We start from the raw sequence: 24,179 nt of genomic DNA, 5'->3' as shown, positions 1-24,179 counted from the left end.
ATAAATCAGCTTATATAAAGCAAATTTCTTAAACCACCACATCCGCCTTTAATATTGCATTTATAACGGCAAACTTCATCTTCATTTTCACAACGAGAACAACAGCAAATGAAACCCCAATTATCAAAAAGAATCTTATTATAATTTTTAAACAATTGGCGTTCGTCATATATGTGTATTAAAAAATTCATAATACCTTTCGCCTTATCTTTCGAGGCATAAGTAAGACTGGAGGAGTTATATAGCTGAAGCTTATTAACTCATCTTTCTCAATATTTTTCATTGCTACAAACTTTATATTGTGAACGCTGGTAATAACAAGAACGTTAGGAGAGCAGGAGTGAGCAGCCTAAGGAATAGAAAATTTTAATTCAGGCCCAAAGTTTAAAATTTAAAAGGGAGATAATAGTTAAATGAAAACTTTCTTTCGAGGCTATAGGAAAAAGTCCCATTAATTCTTCTCCGTTGCTCCATAACTTTTGACCGTTAAAAGCCAAAGCACTTACAAGCTTTAAAAGTAGTTCTTCTTCTTTACATTCTTGTTTTTTTTTAATTACATGTTCTTTTGTGAGACTGTATAACTTGGAAATTGTAGGAAACTCTTGAACATTTGACAATGTGCAAGTTTTGAAATTATTAAGAAATTCAAAGTTGGATAATATTTTTTCTTTATTTTCAATAAGAGTAAGAAATGTTTCAGCTATCGCTTCCACGCCAATTCTTTTAAAAGTTAAAAAGATGTTATAATCCTTTTTTTATTAATTATCAGAGTTAATAGTAAAAGAAACCTATTAACAAATACAGGAGATTCCTTTAAAACAACATCGCTTAATTTAAAATGCTTTTTTGCTTGTAAGGTGAAATCATAAATTACGTTATGGACTATCTTAACCTCTTCATTACCTTCAAGCTCACTTGCAAGCATAGTTATTTGTTAATAGTAATTTTTATATCATAAAAAAAAAAGTTTTTTTTGGCCTTGAAAATTTTAGATCAGTAAATCGAACAAAACTATTTTTTTTTTTCAACGGTTTTGCAATATATCCTTTAAGTCATCTTGCCCAATTGGAACCGACACATGCTCTAGCATTAGAAGCCCGTAGAGCTCCAAGTAAAAGGGCTTGGAAAATGTTTGTCTCGCAAAAAAAGCAACGGCTTTCGTTTAGAGCTAATTTCTTTTATATTAAAAAATTTGGTAGATTTTTATCTTAAAGATCTTTTTAACTTAAATTCAGTAACGCAATGCTCTAAACTTTTTATGTAATACTATTTGAGCGTGTGTTGTCATTTTAGAAATCTAAAACATTATTTGGGGTGTAAAGTTCTTTCACGCCCTATAGTAATTTTTTGTACCATCTTGTTTTAACTTAATTGTTTACAAGTTTTACTATTATTTAGTAAACAAATATAGATATAAGTGTTAAAGTTTGAAAAGTTGTTTTATAATTTTTTTTTTGAATAGTTAAACTCTACATAATTATTAATAGCTGATTGATCTTCCTTAAAACAGTTTTTTTTATATATATATAAATTTGTGAAGCTTCATTAACCGCAAAGTTAACAACACCTTTTTGTTTTAAATGTAATAGTTGCTCTGTTAAGTAATTATTAGCTTTATTATTTAATTTTTTGGCTGCATTCTCTTTGTTTTTTTTGCTCTTTTAAAGAGGTTTCAGTCTTCTTCTCTCAAAAATTACAATTTTAAACTCAGTTGAATTTAGTTATTCTAATTTAATTTATCAAATTTATAACGCATTCAATTTTTGTTAATAAATAAACAAAGCAGTTTGAAAAAGTAACGGAAGCATCGGTAATGAACTTTAAGTAGGATGGCTGTTTTATGAGCATTATTAAACAGCTCGAAAAAATAGTTTTTCTTGAAGCCGTAGAAGTGCTGATACTCTTTTAAAAGGAAAATAAACGCCGAACTTTTAAATTAATATATCCACTACACTTTATTTGTAGTTTTTCAATCAACATGTAATATTTTAACTGATTAATTTAAAAATTTTTTTTGTTAAAGCTTACATTTAAAATAATTTTAATTTTAAATTTTTAAGGAAAATCATCTTTAAAAACTTTTTGTAGGCATATATAAACATTTTTTTTCCAATTTTTAGTTTCTTTAAATCCTTATTTTTTTTATCCGATATAATAAAATATTATTTTCATTTCTTTTACATCATTTACTCACTTTAGGAATTTTATTTATCAGCTAAAAGTTATAAAAATAATTTCATGCATAACTTTCTTTGATAATAAAATTCTACAAGTTATATATATATTTATGATTTTATATATTTGTAAGTTTTTTTTTATAAATACTTTCTTTAATTGTAATAAGTAACATACTAGTATTTTCTTATAAATATATTTTAATTTTTTTAATAAGTTCCTTATATATAACTCTAATATACTAAACCTATTTGATCCAATGTATTTCTTTTTGTACATTAAAATATTACCTTCTTTACATATTCCTGTACATATTTACTAAGTTTTATTAAGATTTTTTTTTTCATTTTTTTACTTAATTTTTTTTATGCGTTTTGTATTTTTTTTTTGACTTTTATATTATATACAAACTTTATGGGCTTTTAAGTTTTCTTGTAAACAAAAAATAATTTTTTTTTTAATTTTACATCAAGTTGATTTATTCATAATGCTTTTAATCTAAAGATTACAAAATTATTATTTTTATAATTATTTTTGTAAATCTTGACAACTTGTTAAAACATTTTTGTTTCAATTTAATCTTTTTAATTTATATATATTTGTTATTTCTTTAATATATATCCTTTCATTTATTTTCTTTGGTGATGAATTTTATGAAACGAATCAAAATAGTTGAAAACCTTCTTTTCTGAATGGCTTCAACTTTTACTTTATTATGAAATTTTCATTTTATCATTGATAATCTTTATTAAAGAATTTTCAAATTATCAAAATTAAGTTACTTTAATAACTTTTTATAATTTAACTAATTTGTGAAGATGAAATACTCTATTATTTTTGTAATTATTAACTTTATTGATTATTTTTTATTTTTGTAATTTGAAAAAGATCAAATACTCATATTTCTATAAATAATTAGTTGTTGGAAATTTATTTTGGCCTTCAAAAGATGAAACAGACTTATTTGTACTTGAAATATTGATTTTTAAATTAATTTTTAATTCATTTATAAAAAAACAGAATACTTTTTTTTTGTTAGTGTCTACTACATGATAAAAACTTTTTGAAGTTCGTCGAAAGAAAATTGATCTCCTGTTTGCTGGCAAATAACGATTCCGTTGTTGCTTTTTGCTTGCTCTTCTAAAGCCTTTTAATAAAATTTTAAAAAATAATAAAGAAAGTAAAAATGTTTTTTTATTAATTAATTCAGTTTTTATGGAAGAACAACTTTACTAATTTTTTATAATAAACTATTTCAATTGAAAAATTTTAACTAATTTGAAAGTAATTTTTTTTTTAATGAGCTAATGCTAGTTTTTTAGAAAAACAAACTTATTAATTTGTTATAATAATTGTTATTTTAAAATTAATTTATTCAAAACAGTTTTTAACAAAATTAAAAGTAATTTTTTTATAATCAACTAAATTGGAGTTTTTTTTAAAAAAGAAATTTTATTGATATATAGAATAAATTATTTTAAACTTTGTTTAATTAAAACAGCTCTCAACTGTTTTAAATAATCTTTAATTATAATTAAGTAATGGAATTTTCTTTTAAGAAACAATTTACTAATTTTTTATAATAAATTATTATAAAATTTTAATTTAATTGAAACACTTTATTTAACAAAATTGAAAATATAATTTTTTTAGAACCAAGTAATTCGAGATTTTTTTAAGAATAACAAATTTTTAAAATTTTTATTGAAATTTTTTTTTAATTTTTAATTTAATTGAAGCCGTTTTTAACTATATTGAAATAATTTTATTATTATTGATTAATTCCAGATTTTTTTAGAAAAACTATTTTTACTAAAATTTATAAATAAATGTTAAATTAATTGAAATAATTTATAACTTAAGTAAAAATATTTTTTTTATAATTAATTAATTCGTGATTTTTAAAAAATAAAAAAAATTATTAATTTTTTAGGTTAAATTTTTTCCAATAAATTAATTGAAACAATTTTTAACTAAATTGTAAATAATTTTTTTATAATTAACACTAATTCAATTTTTTTTTATATAAAGAAAAATTTTGAATTTTTGATAATAAATTATTTTGTTAAATATAATTAAAACAATTTTTTTAACTAATTTGAAACCATTTTTTTTATAATTCAATTATTTCGAGATTTTTTATAAAAAAAATTTATTAGTTTTTTATATTAATTTATATTAAAGTTTATTTTTTATACAAATTATATAAATTAATTTTTTATAATAAACTAAAGTAAATTTTTTTGCAGAAATAGTTAATTGTAGATTTATTTTTTTAAGAAAACTTAGTTTATTATATTAAACTAATTTAAGTTTAAATTTTTGAAAAAATATAATTTGATTTATTTTTTTAGATTTATAATTTTTTTAATATGAAGTATATTTTACTTATTTTTACTATATTATTTATGATGTTAAAACAAAGGCGATATTTTTTTCATAATAGAAAAAAGAAATTATATAAATTTTTTTAATACATATTAAATAAAACAATTTTAATATACCGAATTGCTATAAAACTGCGCTCGTCGTAATTGAATTATTTATATTTTTTTATATGAAGAAAAAATAAAATAATTTTTATTTTTCAATTTTTATAAAATCATTAAAAGTAGTTTTTATAAATATAAAAATGATGTGAAAATTTTTATAGTTTTAAGATCTTTTGCTCAAAAAAATATCTTTTTTACTGATCATTAAGAATTAATAATTCATAATAAATTATATAATAATAAAAAAGTCCGAGCTTTAAAAATTCATTTAATATGTAAAATAATGTTAATCTCTTACTAAAACTCGAAAAAAGTTTAGTAAGTAACACTGTCTTTATATATTTTAAGAAAAGGAAATGAATACTAATACATATATATTTAGAATTAATTGTGTTTTATAATTTAAATGGATTAAAATTTCATATTTAAACACAAAATTAGTACTAAATTTTAATAATTAAAAGTTAAACTTGTTTTATATATAAAAGAAACTTTTACTAAAGGTTAATTACTGTTTATACTAAATTATAAATTTAGACGTTTTATATTTTACATTTAAAAATAGTTTTTTCTTAATTCAACTCAATTATAACGGAATTTTATTAAAAATTATAATTTTTTAAGTAATACAATTTATTTTTTAAAAAAAAATAAATTATTATTATAAATTAGCCACAATTAATACCGAAAATTAAAAAATCAACGTTTGATATTTATAAAAACAATAATTATACATATTGGAAACACATAATACTAAATTTTATAAAATCACAAAAAAGAATTATTTTTATAGAAGATAAACTTTTTTTTTATATTATATACAAAGTATTACTTAGTTTTAATAAATACAAGTTTGGTAATTTTTAAAAAAGAAACTTTTAAAACCGAAATTCTATATTAAATTTTGAAAAATTAGCATTTTTTTTTTTATTTAGAAAAAATATTTTTTTCTATAAATATAATCTTTTTTAAAGTATGAACACAAATAATATTAATATTATAAGACTAGAATTTTTAAAAATATAAAAAATACTTTTACTTAAAATTAAACTGTTAATTACAAAAAGAATTCTATTTATAAATATATATATATTTTAAAATATACACAATGTAATACTAAATAAAAGTTTTGGGATTTTTTTTGTAAAATTTTTATAATTAAACAAAAAATTCACACTAAATTTATAAAAATGGGCGTTTTTATTTATAGAAAAAAATATATAATTTCCTATAATATATAAACTTTTCTTATAATATACATATAAATAATATTGATTTTAAATTTTTCTAAAAATAATTTTTACTAAAAATTAAACTCTACTAGTGCTAAATTCATCCAGGAAAACTTAAATACTTTTTTTACAACCTTTTTTAAAAAAAATTAAAAAAAATTAAAAAAAAAAGTTTTTTAATAAATAATAATAAAATAAAACTTTAAATAAATAATATTTTTTATATAACAAAATTAGTACTAAATTTATAAGAAACAAAGTTTTATATTTTATATAAAAATATAATTAAACACATTTAATACTTTAGAATAATTTAATTTTTTTTTAAAAAAATATATAAATAAATATATATAAATAAAAAAATTGCTAAAATATTATATATTAATAATAAGGTATAAGAAAATAAAATTTTGCAATAATAATAATTATATTAATATTTAATAATAATCACTATAAATATAAATATTTCTTAAAAATTTAGCCAAAAATTTGTACAAAATTTCACTAAAAAAAGTTTTGTGTTTTATAATTATATTTATTATTTATTGGAATTTAACACAATATTAAATTTTATTGGAAGTAGAATTATTTATCCTTAAGAAAAATTAATATTATTAAAACTAAAATGGATTTAATAAAAAAATATACTAATTTGCTATAAACATGTCCGTTTGGAAGGCGCATTGGAGGATTTGCGCTGGTCATGACCTTATTGGTCATGCGACAGACCAATTGGGAGCGCGTGCGTTGCGACATTGGGAGATCTGCAGGGTTATTAAAGAATTTTTTTCTTACATTAGAAATATTATAAATATTAATTTTGTAAATTTTTTTAAGTAAATCTCAGTGAATTTCATATTAATATTAATAATAACATAATAACTTTTATTATATTTATAAAAAAGCTAAAAAAAAATTCAATGATATACAAAATCCATATTTATCATAATATTTATTAATATTTCATAGAAATATAGTTATTCATTATATATATAAAATAAGTTAAATTTTTTTATTATTCTACAAAATTATTATTTTTTTTAATGTTTATAAATCTAAGGGATATATAATACTCTAATTATATTTATTGATAAAACTAAAAACTTTTACTTAATAGGAAATATATTAAATAAATAACTAAATAAAGTAAAGCTTTTTTGACTAAAAAAGTATATATATTTTTTATTAGGGCCACTTTTACTTATTCTCTACTTTTCGTTTGTTTATTTATTACCCAAATACAAAAAAAGCTTTATTATACGTTTTTAAAATACCTCCTTAAAATAAATATATTTTACAACTTTTATAGAATTCTTTTTTATAACATTTTTTTATATTCTTATTTTTATAAAATTTTAATATTTTATTTAAATATGATTTTTTTTTTCACTATAATTTTTGTAAATATATAAATATATAAAAATATTGAATTCCATGTGCGAGCTCCTTCATTACTGGATTACAAACAGGACAGTTCGGATTATATTTTTCAGGGCGATTGCAATCTCTAGAAATAGAAATAGTAATAATAATTATAATAAATAATAGCTTTATGGTAATAATGAATAAGAATAATAAGTAACGATAATAATTATAATAAATAAAAGGATAATATAATAATAATATCAATTATTACAAATAATATTAACTGTAGAATGGTAATAATAATGTTTATAAATAATAGTCATTAATAGAATAATAATAACAATAATTACACTAATAATTTTATTTACAATAATAACGATAAAAATAAACTGTTATAATAATAATTATAACTATAGCAGTAATAGTAATGATAATATAATACTAATTAATAATACTGTTATAATATAATGATAATAATAATAACAGTAATAATAATAACACTAATAATAGTTGCTTCCAACTTTTTATGTATTCTAAATATAAAGCAAAAAGTTATAAAGAAAAAGACTAATGAAATGTTCTCAGTAAAAATATTAGCTTATAGTTAAACTTTTTTTTGGTGAAAAGAAAGACCCAATCATTATTTTATACCCAAATAGTTGAATTATTATAAAGAAAATTATATTTATGAAGTTTGAACTTTCCTTATTTTTTTTGTGAAAAGAATATAATAAGGAAAGCATTAGTTTGCTAAAAATTGTTGAGCTTTAAAGGATAATTCATTTTTAAAAAAAAAAGGAACCAATCAACGCAATTTAATTTTTATAATAAAAAATATATAAAAATTTTAATCACCCAACAAAAAAAATTTTGGCCCTACCGTTTTTTATTGTTTAGAATTAACCTCTAAAATTTAAGTTGTTCGTTTCAGTAGCTGTAGTGCGTATTGAAGAAGTCATCAAAGAAAAGTTAATAAAAAAAAATATTTTACTTATAACTTTTAAATGCTAGAAATATTTTAGTTTTTATTTATTTATATATTTTCCATAACTCTTTAACGCATTCTATCATTATTACTGCTATTACTATTATTGTTATTATTGTTATTATGTGTTTATTCTTAAAACTTTAAAATAACAACATATTATTTCATTATTTTTTTAACGAAATATATTCGATAAATTACAATTAAAAGTTTTTGGTAGTAAATAAGTTTTCAAAATTTTTAGTGTATAAACCAATAACTTTCATTAATTTGTTATATATTGATAATATATATTATTTATAGTATTATAATAAATTCATATTTTTTACTCTTCTTGTTATTATATTTGTATTTACTACTAATATTAATAGTAAACTTTTTTTATAAAAAAGTCATTAAATAAAATTGAAAAAAAATATGTTTATATTAATTTTTATGAACGAACGACTTTAAGTATAACATTAAAAGAAAAATGAAGACTTAAAAAAAGTTCTATTTATTATTTTACGTATTAAAAAACTAAAATAATAATAAAAGTAAAAAAAAATAATATAAAAATTATTTTAATGTTGATAAAAAAAAGTATATAAGTATATAAAAATATATAATTATTGAAAGTCTACAAGAAGACTTATAAAAAAAATTTTACGTATAAAAAAATATAATAAATATTTAATTAATATAATAGATAAAAAAAATTATTAATCTTTTATATCAAAAAAATAACTAATAATTTTCTTTTTACGTTAAATGTTATAATAATTTAAAGTAAAAAGAAGAATCATAAAAATATAATATTTATGTTATTATTTATAAAAAAATAAATAAAAGCCAGAAAAAATTTAAAAAGATATATTTTTACGTACGGAATAAATAAATAATAATAAAGGCCAAAAAGTCGAAAAAATAAATATTTTAGTATTGTTACTAAAAAAAACGTATTACGTAAAACGAATAAAAATAATAATAAAAGCAAAAAGAAATAAAAAATAAAAAATATCTTATTAATATTATAAAGAAACATTTTTATGTATAAATAATTTTTAATGTTAAAAGCAAAAAGAAAAGAATATATTTTATTATTATTATAAAAAAATATTATTACATATAAGTAAAACAATGATAAAAGAAAAATTACATGGTATAAAATGTATATCTATTATTATTGTAATATTTTATACGTATAGGAAATAAATAATAAAAGCAAAATTACAAAACAGTAAATAATATTTATATTATTGTTGTTAATATTTTTATAAAAAATAATAATAATAAAAAAAAGGCAAAAATACACGATATGAAAATATTTCATATATTAGAATTTGTAAACACTTTGCACTTAAAATAAAAATAAAAGTAGTAATAGTAAAAATACAAAAAGGTAAATTTTTATTCTATTATTATCGAAAACTCTTTTACATAAAGATATTAAAAATAATAATAAAAGCGAAAATACACGATATAAAAATATTTTTATGTTAAAAAGTATATAATAAATAAAAATAAATACAAAAATATTCAATGTTTTATTTATTATTATGAGCAAATAACAATTTTACGATTGAGAAATAAATAATAACAAAGAACAAGAAAAACTTAAATAATATAAACTATAATATTTTTCATATCATAAATGTATAATAATAATAAATGCAAAAAGAAGACTTGTAATAAAAATAATAAAATGTATTTTTTCATATAAATATTAATAATAATAGAAAAGAAAAAATAATAATTATAGAGTTTTACTAACAAAAATAATAATACTTATAAAAGTAAAAAGAAGTTTTTATTAAAAAAAATTTAATCATAATAATAATGAATGCAACTCTGTTTTTAAAAAGGAGAGCCCTGACTGGAGCGATATAGTGAGTAAGGAGCACGAGGCAAAGTTGTATAAGTTATAAACATTCTCTTTAAATTTTTCGCAAAGCATAAACCATCTTGAGAGTTCAAAATATGGCTGATAGTAATAATAAGTAAAAATAATAATAGAGTTTATAAAAACTTTAAAGGGGGAGAAAGAATATTAATGAAAATAAAAAAGTTTAATAATATTATAACTAATAACAATAACAACAATAATAATTATCATAATAACAATAATAGTGATAATAATAAATTTAATAGTTTACCGAATTTTTTTAACAGAAAAGTACGCAATTTTATATAAAAAAAAATTATGTGATGTTTAAGATTTTGGAATAATATTAATAACAAAGATAAAAGTTCGTTAAAACTAATGAACAGATAAAAAGTTTACTGAAAAATAATGATTTTTAAAAGTTTGAGGAAACTTCTCAACAAAAAGTGCACAGTTTTATATATAAGAAAAGTTTAAAAAATATATAATAGTTTAAAAGTAATGTTTAAGATGTTGGGTAATAGCAATAATAAAAGTTCATTAAGACTAATGAACAGATAAAAAAATGTTCTTTAAAAATAATAATAATGTTACACGTTTAATGAAACTTCTCAATTTTATATATAAAAAGATTTTAATTTTTAAAATAATAAAAAAAATAAACGTTTAATGTAAAATTAAACAAGAAGGCACTGTGGATTTATTTTCATTAGAAAATTTTTAAAAAATAAAAAACATTGAAAATAAAAAAAAAGAAATTTATTATTATTATTATTATAAATAATTTAAAAAAAATCGTTAAAATATTAGTATAAAAATTTATTTATTAATTTTTTATAGCAATTTTTGTTTAAAATTTATATTAAAAAAAAATTTTTATTTTTCTTAATATTATTTTTTATTTTTTGTAGTTTTTTTTAAAATTTTTAAAAATAGTTTAATTATAGAAAAATATTATAAAATTTTATTAAGAAATAATAAAAAAAGGAATATTTAATAAAACTTCCATATAAAAGTGCATAAAAAACGTATATTTAAAAAAATAAACTTTATATAAATATTTTTATAAAAATTTTGATATCATAAAAATATAAATACTCTACTTTAGTAATAATAATAATATTATTTATAAAGTTTATATAATATTAACATAATAAGTAGTAAAAAAATCAAAATATTATTATAAAAGGAACGAAATATAATAAATAATATTAAAAATTTTAATAGAACTTTATATTTAGAGCAAAGACGATCCGGATAAAAGGCCAAGCAGCCCATAACGCTTTGAAATTCCGAAGGAAAAAGTCCAGCATATACAGCGAGATATTCTCTGCAAAAAAAATAATAAAAATAAAGGCAAAGTTAAAATCAGTAGTAAAAGTTAAAAAAAACTAAAAATAGTGCCAAAGTTAAAACCACTGTCAAAGTAAAAAATAATAAAAATAGAAAAGTTAAATCAATAGTAAAAGAAAAAAAAATAAATTATAAGTAAAAAGGATATAAAAAAATAACAAAGCTAAAATCTACAGTAAAAGTAAAAAAATAAATTAAAAGTAAAAAGTAATGAAAAGTAAAAATATATATTAAAAATAAAAGAGTTATGAAAAGTATAATATAGTAAAAGCAAATATAATATAATAATAAAAAAGTGGTAAAATAAAAAAAATTAAATGATTTTAGTAATTATAAAATGAACCTGAATAAATATAAATTTAAATCTTTTATTATAAAATTACAGAAATCCAAAATTTATAATATTTTTTTTTTAAAAAAGAATTATTAAAATAAATTTTTTAAAAAAAATATTAAATTTCTTTATAATTAATTTTTTTATTTTTTTATGAATTCAACAAAATTAAGTTTTTATTAATTATAACTTTTATTATCGGAAATTAATTTATAACTTAAAGAAGTTTTTTGCCTTGCATAGTTCACTGCTTCCACTTTTTTCTCAACACGTAAAAGCTCAATAAATTCTTGAATTCGCAAATTAAATTCTAAAGAACTCTTAAGTAAATTAAAATTTAAATTAAAATAAATTTTTTAGAAAATAATTTAAATCAACTTTTATTTTCCGAAGTTTTGTTCTATTTATAGAGCACCAAGCTAAAGCTTCTCTGTAGATTATTTAGAAATGCAATTTTTTTATAATTGTAAATAAAATTACCTACAAGAATGGCTTTGAAGAGACTTTACAACTTGATGTATTTCACGATAAACATCGGCATCCACTAATTCCTTTTACAAAAAGTTTATTATATATAATTTTTAATAAAAGATTTCTTTAGTCACATAAGGGGATCAATAAAAGTTATTATTTTAAATTATTTTTTAATAGAAGATTCAATAAGTTTATAAAGTTAGTAGTAATTTTGATTATAATATAGTAAATTAAATAATAAATTAATCTTTTAGAAAAGAGAAGAATATTTTTGGTTTTAATTAAATTTTACGAAATCACTGACTAAATATTATTATAAGTTTTTAAACTATTTAAACTTATTATAAACTTAAAAAAGGAATTAAAAAATGAGTACAAGTAAGTTCGAATCTTTTGCAAGTTCACCTGCAGAAATCTCGAAACCGTTTCTTTCATATATAAATAGTTATAAATAACGATGGGTAATTAATTTTTTTAAAATATTATAGTGACCGATAAAAATGCTCTACAAGAATTAAATCAAGAAAGTGTGTTGAAAAATTACTGTCCTCTTAATTATTTTAAATAGAATTTAGAAAGAAAATAAGTTATATAAAGTGCAATTAACCGAAACCTGCTAATAAATCAAGACGATTTAATATCTTTTCTATTATTGAAGTTTCTAGATTTAAACTTAATTCCAGCTTGTTGTAAAAACAAAAAACTAAAAATTTTTGAAAAGAAATAAAAATATATTGGAAACCTCCCCATAAAATTTTTTTAATTTAACAGCAATTTTCTTTAAAGTTTGACGGACAGATTCAACTTCTGTACCATCCCGTTTAGCTAAAAAGTAATATGATTTTATATGTAAATTGACATAAGCTATTTAGCTATTGACCAAGTTCTTTTATAGACTTTTTAACGGTAGAAATTTCCTTCTCTAAATCCCTTTGAATATTTCTAAAGACCTTGTTTAAGTTTTCACAAGGAACTTTAAGGAGAGGAAAAGCTAAAGCAAGTGAAGTTGTTTCTGAAGACAATTCCATTATTAACGGCCTGTCGTAAAAGCTGCAAGGCTTCCAATTTTTTCTTTAATTTATAATAACTTTGTTACTATTAAGCAGAGTTCAGTTCGTAACAATGACTCCCCTATATATGGAGTGCCCCTGCTTTTTTTATCTTTCACGCATCGCTGGAAGGTTCCAAAAATACAAAAATCTACAGCTCTATTTACGTTTACTGAACACTGTTAAAGTAAAACTTTTTTATAAAGCTCAAAAGTAAATTAAGCAAATCCTTTTCTTTTAAATTGGTTGTACACGAAACCTATCTATAAATTTCTTTAAAAAGGAAATTTAATTTTAAGTATCGTTTTAACACACGACCTGCGTTGTCTTTTGACTGAAGTAGAGTTTTTTAGCACGTCTTAAATTTTAATTCGTAGTGGGAATTTCTCTATGTATGGCCGACCAGGAGCCCGTGTCTGTGACTACCGCCCTCCTATTTGAACGCCATCGTTGCGAGTGAATACTCTGCTGTTTTGTGTGGGGATCCCGATCATAAGCATCCTATGTGGAGAGACCGAGTCGATAGTTTGAATGGCCACCTTGAGATCTAGGCTGATGAACTCGGGCTGTGCACACTAAGCCCTAGCAACCAACACAATTGACGACCACAGGCACAATGAACGTACTGGATATTCGCCCTACTAAAAGATATACGTCTCACAACGGCAATTGAAGCGAAGGTCACGACAACAATTAAGGCGCTTTACCCTTTATTATGCGGTAAGAGCATCTTTCTCTGCGAAACAAACGGCAATTGTATGTCTTACACCCAGCCAGTAATGACATTCGCCCCCGCTGCCTGGGCCTACGACTCCATTGCAGTAGCGTAATCGCTGTGGTTGTGCGAAATGAAGCTCTTCACTGGAACCTGCAGCTGAACCCTTTAGACGCTGTCTTCCAAATTAATGCCAATGCCCTATACGATGGGTTACAGGCACACTACTCGCCCGCTGGTGAGTGAATATACTTACGAGCCATGGGACGGGGAACTTTATCGCCGCCCACCTGGCCCTCGTAAGTGCCAGTTTTTGTTTGTTAATGACAAGAAAATAATGACAACTTTTTGATTGAAAGCTATTATGTAACATGTCTGCGATTACTCCTGATTGAAAGCTTGAGTATTCGATGTTTTTTGACTCGATCGAGCACCAGGAACTGGCATTTATAAATAAATAAATAAAAGTTGTTGTATGCCTTCAGTTAATTTTCTTTCTATTATTTATTTTAAATTTCTTAATATTATTTTTTTTAATAATAATAAGTCACTCGTGATCTCTTACAAAAACAGCGGAACTTGTAAATGTTAAGGGGGACTAATTACACGAACTACTCTATTAAAAAACGAAGAACTTTTTCTTATAATTATGATCAAGCTGCTATAGTAGACTATCTCGCCGAAACTTATAACATTTATACTCGTTAAAATTTTTTGTTATAAATACATTTTACTTTATGCATATAATTTTTTAGTTATTAGTAATTATCTTTTTGGCTCTTTTTTATTAATTTTAATTCAGTTACGGACTTACTCTGCTGGAAAGCTTTAGAAAACTTTGACGAATATTTTAAAGATGAAGTCCAATTTTCTTTTAAGCAAAGACAGCTCGTCCGTAACATTAAAAGATTTATTGAAGATGTATGTGAAGTTGAGAGCGAAACAGTAGTGCGAGGCCTCGATTATGTTAACAATTTTAACACCCATCGACCTCTTTCCACCGGATTAATAAAGTTTTTTCTAATATATTAAGTATTATTATTGTTAACATTTATAAAAATTTTTTAATTAAATTTCTTTATTATCGTATATAACTAATAATTAACAATTAAAATAATATTTTTGATATTTGAAAGACTTGATGAAGAGCTTAACGGTGGACTCTTCGATTGTGAAGTTACTGAACTTGCCGGTTCTTCTGGTTCTGGAAAAACTCAGGTGTTGTTTTTCTTCCATTTACTAATTTTTATTAAAGAAATGAATTTTAAGTTCTGCTTATCTTGCGTACTTGAGAATGCTTCCAACCTGAAAGCTGCCATTTATATAGACACGGAAAATAACTTTTCAGCTACACAAATGTACAACATAAGTCAAGCTAAAGGAAATGTAGAAGACACGGTTTTTATTGTTAAAAAAATATTTAATTTTTTTAAGGAACTTTTATTATAGCTTGTATTTTTTATGAATTTTATACATTTTATTTTTTTTATTATAAAATTATCACTATTTTAACGTACGTCTTTACTCTTAAAGGTAATTTTAAACTTGTTGTCTTTGAGAAATTTACTTTATAATTTATACTATTTATCATATATTTTTTAAACTTACTAGTTTCTTTAATATATAGAAGTTTTTAGGTTTATTTGATATAAATTTTTTATTTTTATATATTTTTATAAGAAATAATATTATTAATAGGTATTAAACGATTATGTTCGCTGCCTTCGAGTTTATAATATTTACGATCTTTTTAACGACTTACAAGAAATTTGGAAAATTCTTGAAAATCCTACAAATGAAAAAGTACTCCTTTATTAGATAATTAAGTGTTCTTTAGCAAACTTTTTATTTCTGTATTATTCGTTTTATCGAAAATGTATATATATAACTAGTATTTAGCACAAAATAATATTATCTATCAAAAGTTAATCCCTATTTAACCTCTTAATACCTTTTATTTGGTATAAAAATCTCTGCGCTTGCAATTATAATTATAAGACTTTGCCTTTTACCGCTTATATATATAAATACTTGCGCGCTTTGTTTAAAGAGCGCTAAAATGTTCTAAAATCCCCAACGAAAAAAAATTACTTTAATTTCTGCGCATTTTCTTGTTTATTACAACAATTTTATTTATGTAATTCATTCCATTCATACTAAATAAATTTACTCGACTTAACTAATTCCAACGTAATTTCATATTTAATTTTGTATAATTTATAAATAATTTTAAGTTTCGAAATTAATTAATTTAGTTATACTATTTTTTTAATTATCCATATCAAAGTGCTTAAATTTTTTTAACTATATATAAAAAATTTTAGGCAGAGGATATAAACTTTTTTAAAAATCTAAATTTAATTGTTGTTGATTGTTTGGCAACTTTGATTTATCCTCACATGGCAGCAGACAACCTTCAAGGCTAGATTTATTTTTGTAAACTAATGTGTAACTATAGAAACTTTATAAAGATATTGTTATTCATATTATAGCCCTTGTTATGATAATATTTATTTTTTATTCCAAATTTTATAAATCTTTAACTAATAAATGTTACTGCGTAGATTTCGTGGTTTATTTATATTTTTTATTATTATCATTCATTTTTATTTTTTAGTTTATACTGATTTACTATTTTATAAATATAATATAATCTTATTTATGATAATAATTATTTATAATTTTTTTTTGTGTTTTTTATATAATATACAGCTAGACTCTTATATTTAAAAAAAAAGTTTTCTATAAATTATTTTTACAATCATTTCTATTCAGAGTTTTATGACATATACTTCATAGTTTTTTATTTATATTATTAATATTAAATCTTAAACTTTTTTTTTATTTTTATAAATATTCTGTTATTCTTATATTTTATAAATATTGAATTATAAAAAAATAAAAAAATAAATAATAATGAAAAAGTTTTTAAAATAAAATTAACTAAAATTTTTTATGTATTTTATTAAAATTTACCTTTTTTATTTGTTTATTAATATTTTGGTCTCCAGATTTTTTTTGTAATATTATTTTGGTTTTTTTTTTAATATTAAATTTCTGTACAATTTTCTTATATGCCTATTTATATTATTATTATAAATTTTAATTTTTCTCAGGACTATTTTTCATAATTCACTTAACTTTTTTTATAATAATATTATTTTATTATATATAATATGATATGTAAATATGATTTTTTAATGGAAAACTTTTTTTTGTTAGATTTTTTTTATATATACATTTTGGCTTTTTATAATGTTTACATAAATTTATTACTTTTTATATAATGTATAGCTTTAAAGGATTTCTTAATATAATTTCATTATTATAATATTATTTTCTTATTTATAAAATCTATATTTATTAGAACTTTTTGTTATGGTTTTTATTATAATAAAACGAATTTTTTTTATATTTATATAAATTTATTACTTTTTTCTATTTAATATACAACTTTAAAGGATTTTTAGATATGGTTATATTTTATTACATATATATTTATATATATCGATAAGTTTTTATTAAATTTGATACTGTTATTTCTTTTTTTTATAATAAAAGTATATAAGAAACGAATTTTTCTGTAATTTTTTACTTATTATATTATTTTACTATATATATCAATTTAACACTTTCTCTGTAATATTAACTTTAACGGATTTTAATGAAATTTTATTATTATAATATAATTTTTTATTTATCATGATAATTTTATGAATTTTTTTATAAAAAAATGAAACGAATTTCTATAATAATATTTTATTTATCCTTTATTTATAAAAATATATTACTTTTTATATAATATATCACTTTAAAGGATTTTTATAATACTATTTTATTATATATAAAATTTATTAATTTATTATTTCTTCTTTAAAAATGGACTTTTATATTAGTGTATATATATAATTTACCTTTTTTTCTTTTTATAATATTTTATAAGTTTATAATTTTTTTTATGTAATACATACTTTTAAAATTAGTTTATTTTTAATATTTTGATATAATATATATTTTTTTATTATAGAAAAATATTATATAAAACGAATTTTATTATAGTATTTAATAATTGAGAACTTTTTTTGTTAGTATTTTTATAGTACTAACTTTTTTTTCTTTATTGTTTTATTTTATTTTATTATCAATAACTAATTATATAATAAATATAATATTTTGTCATTGAGAACTTTTTTTCTTTTCATTATTGTATTATATTATTTCACTATTCTATAATAATAATAAAAAATAATATCTAGAACAAATTTATTTGTTTGAGAACCTTTTTCGTTAGTCGATTTTTATATTATTATCTTTTTTTTTTCCTTTTTATTTTACTATATTATTTATAATATTTGTTCATTTACTTTTTATGTATAAAATAATATAATTTTTTTTATGTTAAAAAAGTCATGAAAAGAATTTTTTTTAAAAATAATAAAGAGTTATATAATTATTTTTAATACTAGTTTTATTTGTAAAAATATTTCTATAAGGCTTAGTGCTTCTGCGGGAATTCTCTATTCTTATTAAGAAAATTGCACATAAATTTGCTATTGCCGTTTTGGTTATATATTATTAATATTTGAAATAAATTTATTAATATTATATTATTAATTTATTAATAGTTTTTTATTAAATGGTTTGTAATATAAAAACTACAAATAAAAAATAATAAAGATAAAAAAAAGTGTAATGATAATATGAAAAAAAGGAAATCGTAAAATTATATTTAAGGCAAAAAAAAGGTAAAATAAGTAATATATAATGTTAAAGTTTTTATGGATATTGATAAAAAGTAAAAGCTGTTTTATAAAAAAAAAAATTTTTTATTTTTATATTAAAAATAGTAAATAAGTAAAAAAAAATGTTAAAGTTTTTTTAAAATATTGATAAAAAGTAAAAGTTGACGTATAAAAACTTTTATTTCTATGTATATAAAAAAGCAAATAAGTAAAAGAAAATAAGTAAAAGAAAATAATGTTAAAGTTTCTATAAAATATTAATTTTAATTAAAGGTTGGCATATATATTTTATTTTTTCTATATACAAAAAAGATAACCAATTGCACGGTGACCCGCAACGGCGGAGCTATAGAGCCGGCGATGGGAGCACACTGGCCTTCTTATATTGATACTCGTAAGTGTGTATATAATTATGATTGTTATTATGTATAGTTTTAAGATGTATATACTATTTTCTAATCAAGTTATTGTTATTTAATACTTTTTATTAATAATTATATATGAGTTTACTTTACAGAAAATATATTGTATATTATTATTATAATTTATATAATTTACTAGTTATTAACGTACAATAAATTTTTTTTTAATATTATTATGTTGATTCTCGTTAAGTTTGTATATTTTTTCATCGTTATTAATATCTATTTGTTAATTTTTTTATCAGTTTATATTATTTTTTACTTTTTATTTATAAATATAGCAAAATTTTATTATAGTAAGAAGTTTTAATAATTTACATGTTATTTATGTGTGATAATATTTTTTTTTCCATGATATTATAATTTTATTTATACTTGCAAAGTTTGTATATATTTTTTTATTAATAATTATATTTATATATTATTTTACATCCCTTTAAATGTTTTATTATTATTAATTTATCTTTTTATATTATATATTCCTCGCTTTCTTTAATTATTAGTTTTATAGAATTCTTTTTTTATATACCTGTAAAAGTTAGAAAATTATAAAATTTACTTATATTTAAAGTGTGTTAATATTTTTTTTTCGATTTATTATTATAAAGAAATTTTATTATAGGGATTGTATTACTGGAAGATGGCAATCACAAAAAAGCTCAAATATTAAAACTCTCTGGAAAAGTTTTTTTTTTCCATTTATTATTATTATTATAAATATAATATATTTTTTTAAGGGATACAATAAAGTGGTGGACTTTTAAATATTTTTTATTTATATCTTTTTATTTATTATTTTTTTTTAACTAAAATATTTTAATAATTATAAAATTAGAATAAAAATAAATATAACTTTAATAAAGTTTTTAAATATATATTTTTTTCTTTATTACATATAAAAAAGTTTTGCTTAGTACTTCGCGTAGTTCTTATGATTTCACTATAGCGCCTCAATACCATATAATAGAAAAAAAGGTAGAAGTGGAGTCTTGTCTTGAATTGCTTCGCAACCGGGCATGCGCGTATAAACGTATTTTTAAAATGTTATTGGTTTTTACGTATGGATACTCAATTTTAATTGGACGCTCTTTTATCCGTTATATATCTTGGAGGAAATTTAGTTAATGTTTAACGCTGAGTAAAATTTAAAAAAAAAATTACTATTAGTTAAAGAACTACGGACTTAAAATTGCTTGTAAATTATAAAGAGACCACGTGAAATTTCTGGGTTTGTACCATGCGATATGGACATGTGCTCGCAACCTCGGGTTTGGGGGTTCTTACCAATATTTTCGAGGGTGAATATTTCAACTCTTCACTGTTTGACGGAGAGAGAGAGGTGTCTTATAAAGAAAAGGTTTTGAAAATATTATTATTTATTTAGATGGCATCTCTCTAACTTGAGCTCCACATGCTGGATTCTATAAAGCTAATAACGCAAATAAATGTTTCTATTTCTTGCTCTTCGAAATGTGCTCTCATTTTGTACTGTCAATTGTAAATTTTTCGAATTACTAGACAGACGAGCTATTAAAATTATATAAAATATACAAATAGTATTTTAGGAGCTCCAATATAAAGAACTAGCAGTCTTTAAAAAAGGTGAGGTGGCTTTAATAAAAACTGCTTATATCGTACTATTTATAAGTGTTGCTTGAAGTCACACTCTTCTCGCGTAGTGTTCAACTATAGCGCCCCCAAAAAAGATAGCAAGGATTGACAAAAATAAGTTATTAACAGATTTATTGTAACAAACACTTAAACATTTATTTCGCAGGTTTATTAATAACAAAGTACAAGCAAAAGCACAACTTTATAACTTTTTACAAAAAAAGTTTTTTTTTACAATTTGGTTTTACTTAAATGCCTAAACCAAAAATTTATAAATTTGTTAAAATTCGGACAACCCCAATAGCCGAAAATTTAGATGACTGGTTTGGATTTCTCGAATCGATTGAAGAAATACTTTATATATAGAGCACAAAACCGCTATGAAGAATCGTCGTTTCAGTATGTTTCTTATTCAATAAAAACTAACTTGAGTTTTCCGTTTTACTTTACCATACCATGGTGCTCACCGGATATACATACAAGCGCGCGCCGAACAAACTCCTCAAAAGTCATCCTCGCCCAAGCCCGAGGACGCAGGACAAATTGATTATGGAGCCTTCGCAGAAGCTATTTATACCCTCAGTTAGGCCCCACGCTACGAAACATCTCGAACACTCGAAAACATTCTGCTAACGTCACAACAAGAAAACATCGGCCTATCTAAATAAAGATGAACTTTAAAAATTTACGTACATTCTCGTAACCAATAGCAAAACAATATTATGTGGTTTAGGTTGAGATCATTTCACAAAAGCTACCGGTCTTAAGAAGTTGCTATATATCTCTAATAAAAATATATAATTATAAAGAAAGCGGTGGTCTGTATTAAATAAAATAGCTTATATCGTACTTTATTAAAAAAGAAAGGGTCATCATTTACGAAGAAAGTGAGGCTATTTTAAAAATTTTTAATACATGCTCACAACCAATAGTAAATCACGTAGTATTAGAAAGCATGAGGCCATTACAATCTTCGTAACAGCTGACTTTTCTAAAAGAAAACAAAACAATGTTATTAAAAATGCTATTCCGTATTTATAAAATTGCCCATTAAGTTCATGTTTTTAAAAAAAGGTTCTTTACTTGAAAATGAAGCTAATATTATTATTAAGCTTTTCAAATATTCGAGTTTAGTAACGGAATAATAAATAACATGTTAGTTGGCTCAATTCTTGAGTCTATTGCTGCTGCTATTTGTAAAAGTTTCTGAACTATACAATTTTAATTTAAAAAAAAAGTAAAACTTTTAAAAAAATTACACATATCGTACTTTTTTATATATAAGGCAGGCCATCATTAACGAATAAAAACAATTTTGAAAAATTTATAATACACTATCACAACCAATAGTGAAACACGAACTAAAGTTACGAAGAGCACGCGAGTCACACTTGAGACCATTTCACGAAAACTGTGAAAGCAAAAGTTTTTTTTTTTTATTTAATGCAGAAGCAATGCCTGATCCCGTTATTATTCCTTCACTTCGATACGGCCTGAAATTTACAAAAACACAGAAAAAATTTTCTTTTGTAGTATTTTTTTTATTTTTATCTTATATTAATTTAATGTATTTAAAATAACAGGAAACGGTACAAAGCTCTTTACCTAAAGTTTCAAATAATACTAAAGTTTTGCCAAAAACTTTAGATTTTTTTGGAAAGTTGGAAAATGTAGGCTTTGATTTTGGGAAAAAGAAAGTTTGTAGTGTAGATAAAACTGATAAAGCAGAAATATGTGCTACTGTTGTTTTGAAAAAAGAAAGGGTTGATAGGGAAAAAAAATGTACTGTATTTAATAACAGGGAAGGTAAAGCTTTTATATGATATAAAAGTTATAGTTAAATTATTTTACAATTATACGAACTAATTTTTTTTTATTTTTTTTATTTTATTTGTTATATATGATAGATCAAGATACACAAGAAATAAAAACTGAAAATTGTTCGGATCTGAAAAATCAACAAGTAAATTTTTTTTTAGTTAAAATATCTTTTTTAGTTTATAATTACTTTAAAATATAAGAATATACAACTACGAAAAAAACATAAAATAAAAGTATCCGGTTATAATATTCCTGACATCTCTATAGATTTTTCAGAATTAAAAAAAAGGTTTATTATTTATATTTCTTTTTAATTTTTTTGTATAAATTTAACTAAAAAGAACTTTTTTTATAATAAAGGTACAAAATAAACGACTATCTTCTTGCTAACGTTGCTGAATTTGGATTTCCTATGCCCACACCGATTCAGATGCAGGCCATTCCTTTACTTCTGGAGGTATTTTTTATATTTATGAAATTTTTCTTAGGTTTACAAAACTAAATAATTTTCTTTATATTTTTGGAGATACTTTTTCTAAGTTATAATAATTTGTAAAACTTAGTTTTTTTTTGTTTTTAAAATTTTTATAGGGACTTATTAAACATTAATTTTTTTATTTAGGGAGGATTTTTTTAATTTTATATACAATTTTATAAAACATACTTTAAAAACGGTTTAAATAATTTAAAATTATTAAATTTTATTTCAGAATTATTTAATACTATAATAACAATAATTATCCTAATTTACTTTAAAATTAAACAAAACGAAAAAAACCATTATAAAATCTACTTAACATCTAATAAAACTATAATAATTTAAATTTTCTCTTTATTTCTGGAGAATTTTTTCTTTACACGTCTATATTTTTATATCTGCGGGTTTTTTATGAACTTTTTTTTACTAAATTAGTTCATATTTTTTCATTTTTCGAGGATTTGTATAAAAATATATTTAAAAACTTAAAAAAAAAATTTATATTAAAATTTTTATATGAAATTAAAGAAAACCTAATAAGTTTCTTTTTTTATATCTCTGGAATTTTTTTAATATTATATTCATTTTTAAAACTATTTAACTTTTTTTTAAAATATATTTATGATTTATTGAAAATTAAATTAAAAATTTTATTACGTTAATTTTGATTTCTTTTAAGGTTTTTATTAAAAAATTGATTTATTTTTATTAGAATCGCGAAGTCGTTGCCTGCGCACCAACTGGATCAGGAAAAACACTGGCCTTTGTTTTACCTCTTTTTGCTTTATTACAAGTACTTTTGTACTTCAGATTAATCGTTATTTTTAGTTAATTAAGATTTTATTTTTTTGATTGTAAAAAATTTTAATATAAATAATTTTTTTAAACTTACTAAGCATTTGACTTTATTATTTGAAAATAATTAACAATTTGTGTGTTAAACTGCTCTAAAGATCGTTTTCCTTAAGAAAATTACATAATTAAATCAAAAAAAGAATTTTACTTAGAACAACATTTATTTATATATTACTAAAAAAAATTTTAAATAATAAATAAATATTTTTTTT

At 20.5% G+C, this 24,179-nt stretch overlaps 5 long non-coding RNA genes across 5 annotated transcripts; 3 read left to right on the top strand and 2 right to left on the bottom strand.

Moving 5' to 3' along the window:
* Positions 1–7,332: 7,332 nt before the first annotated feature.
* LOC135122343 (uncharacterized) lies at positions 7,333–11,424 on the bottom strand. The gene is made up of 3 exons (XR_010279344.1): positions 11,344–11,424; positions 10,079–10,212; positions 7,333–7,406 (listed from the first exon to the last, which is right to left on the bottom strand). It is a non-coding gene; the product is annotated as an uncharacterized LOC135122343 (long non-coding RNA).
* A 777-nt stretch (positions 11,425–12,201) lies between these two features.
* Positions 12,202–12,692, bottom strand: LOC135122344 (uncharacterized). Its single transcript, XR_010279345.1, has 3 exons — positions 12,651–12,692; positions 12,281–12,351; positions 12,202–12,230 (listed from the first exon to the last, which is right to left on the bottom strand). It is a non-coding gene; the product is annotated as an uncharacterized LOC135122344 (long non-coding RNA).
* A 1,926-nt stretch (positions 12,693–14,618) lies between these two features.
* Positions 14,619–15,830, top strand: LOC135122345 (uncharacterized). The gene is made up of 5 exons (XR_010279346.1): positions 14,619–14,741; positions 14,841–15,051; positions 15,175–15,256; positions 15,308–15,436; positions 15,737–15,830. It is a non-coding gene; the product is annotated as an uncharacterized LOC135122345 (long non-coding RNA).
* Positions 15,831–18,531: 2,701 nt separating this feature from the next.
* Positions 18,532–19,885, top strand: LOC135122349 (uncharacterized). The gene is made up of 3 exons (XR_010279350.1): positions 18,532–18,602; positions 19,093–19,174; positions 19,825–19,885. It is a non-coding gene; the product is annotated as an uncharacterized LOC135122349 (long non-coding RNA).
* Positions 19,886–22,860: 2,975 nt separating this feature from the next.
* Positions 22,861–23,903, top strand: LOC135122347 (uncharacterized). The gene is made up of 3 exons (XR_010279348.1): positions 22,861–22,923; positions 22,995–23,091; positions 23,825–23,903. It is a non-coding gene; the product is annotated as an uncharacterized LOC135122347 (long non-coding RNA).
* The last annotated feature ends 276 nt before the right edge of the window (positions 23,904–24,179 follow it).

The sequence above is a fragment of the Zophobas morio genome, unplaced genomic scaffold (genome assembly GCF_036711695.1).
Source record: "Zophobas morio isolate AGI-343-1 ecotype UQ-CSIRO unplaced genomic scaffold, CSIRO_AGI_Zmor_V1 ptg001133l, whole genome shotgun sequence".
NCBI lineage: Eukaryota > Metazoa > Arthropoda > Insecta > Coleoptera > Tenebrionidae > Zophobas > Zophobas morio.
Note: the sequence above shows the minus strand (reverse complement) of the source record. Positions and strands in the feature narration are given on the sequence as shown.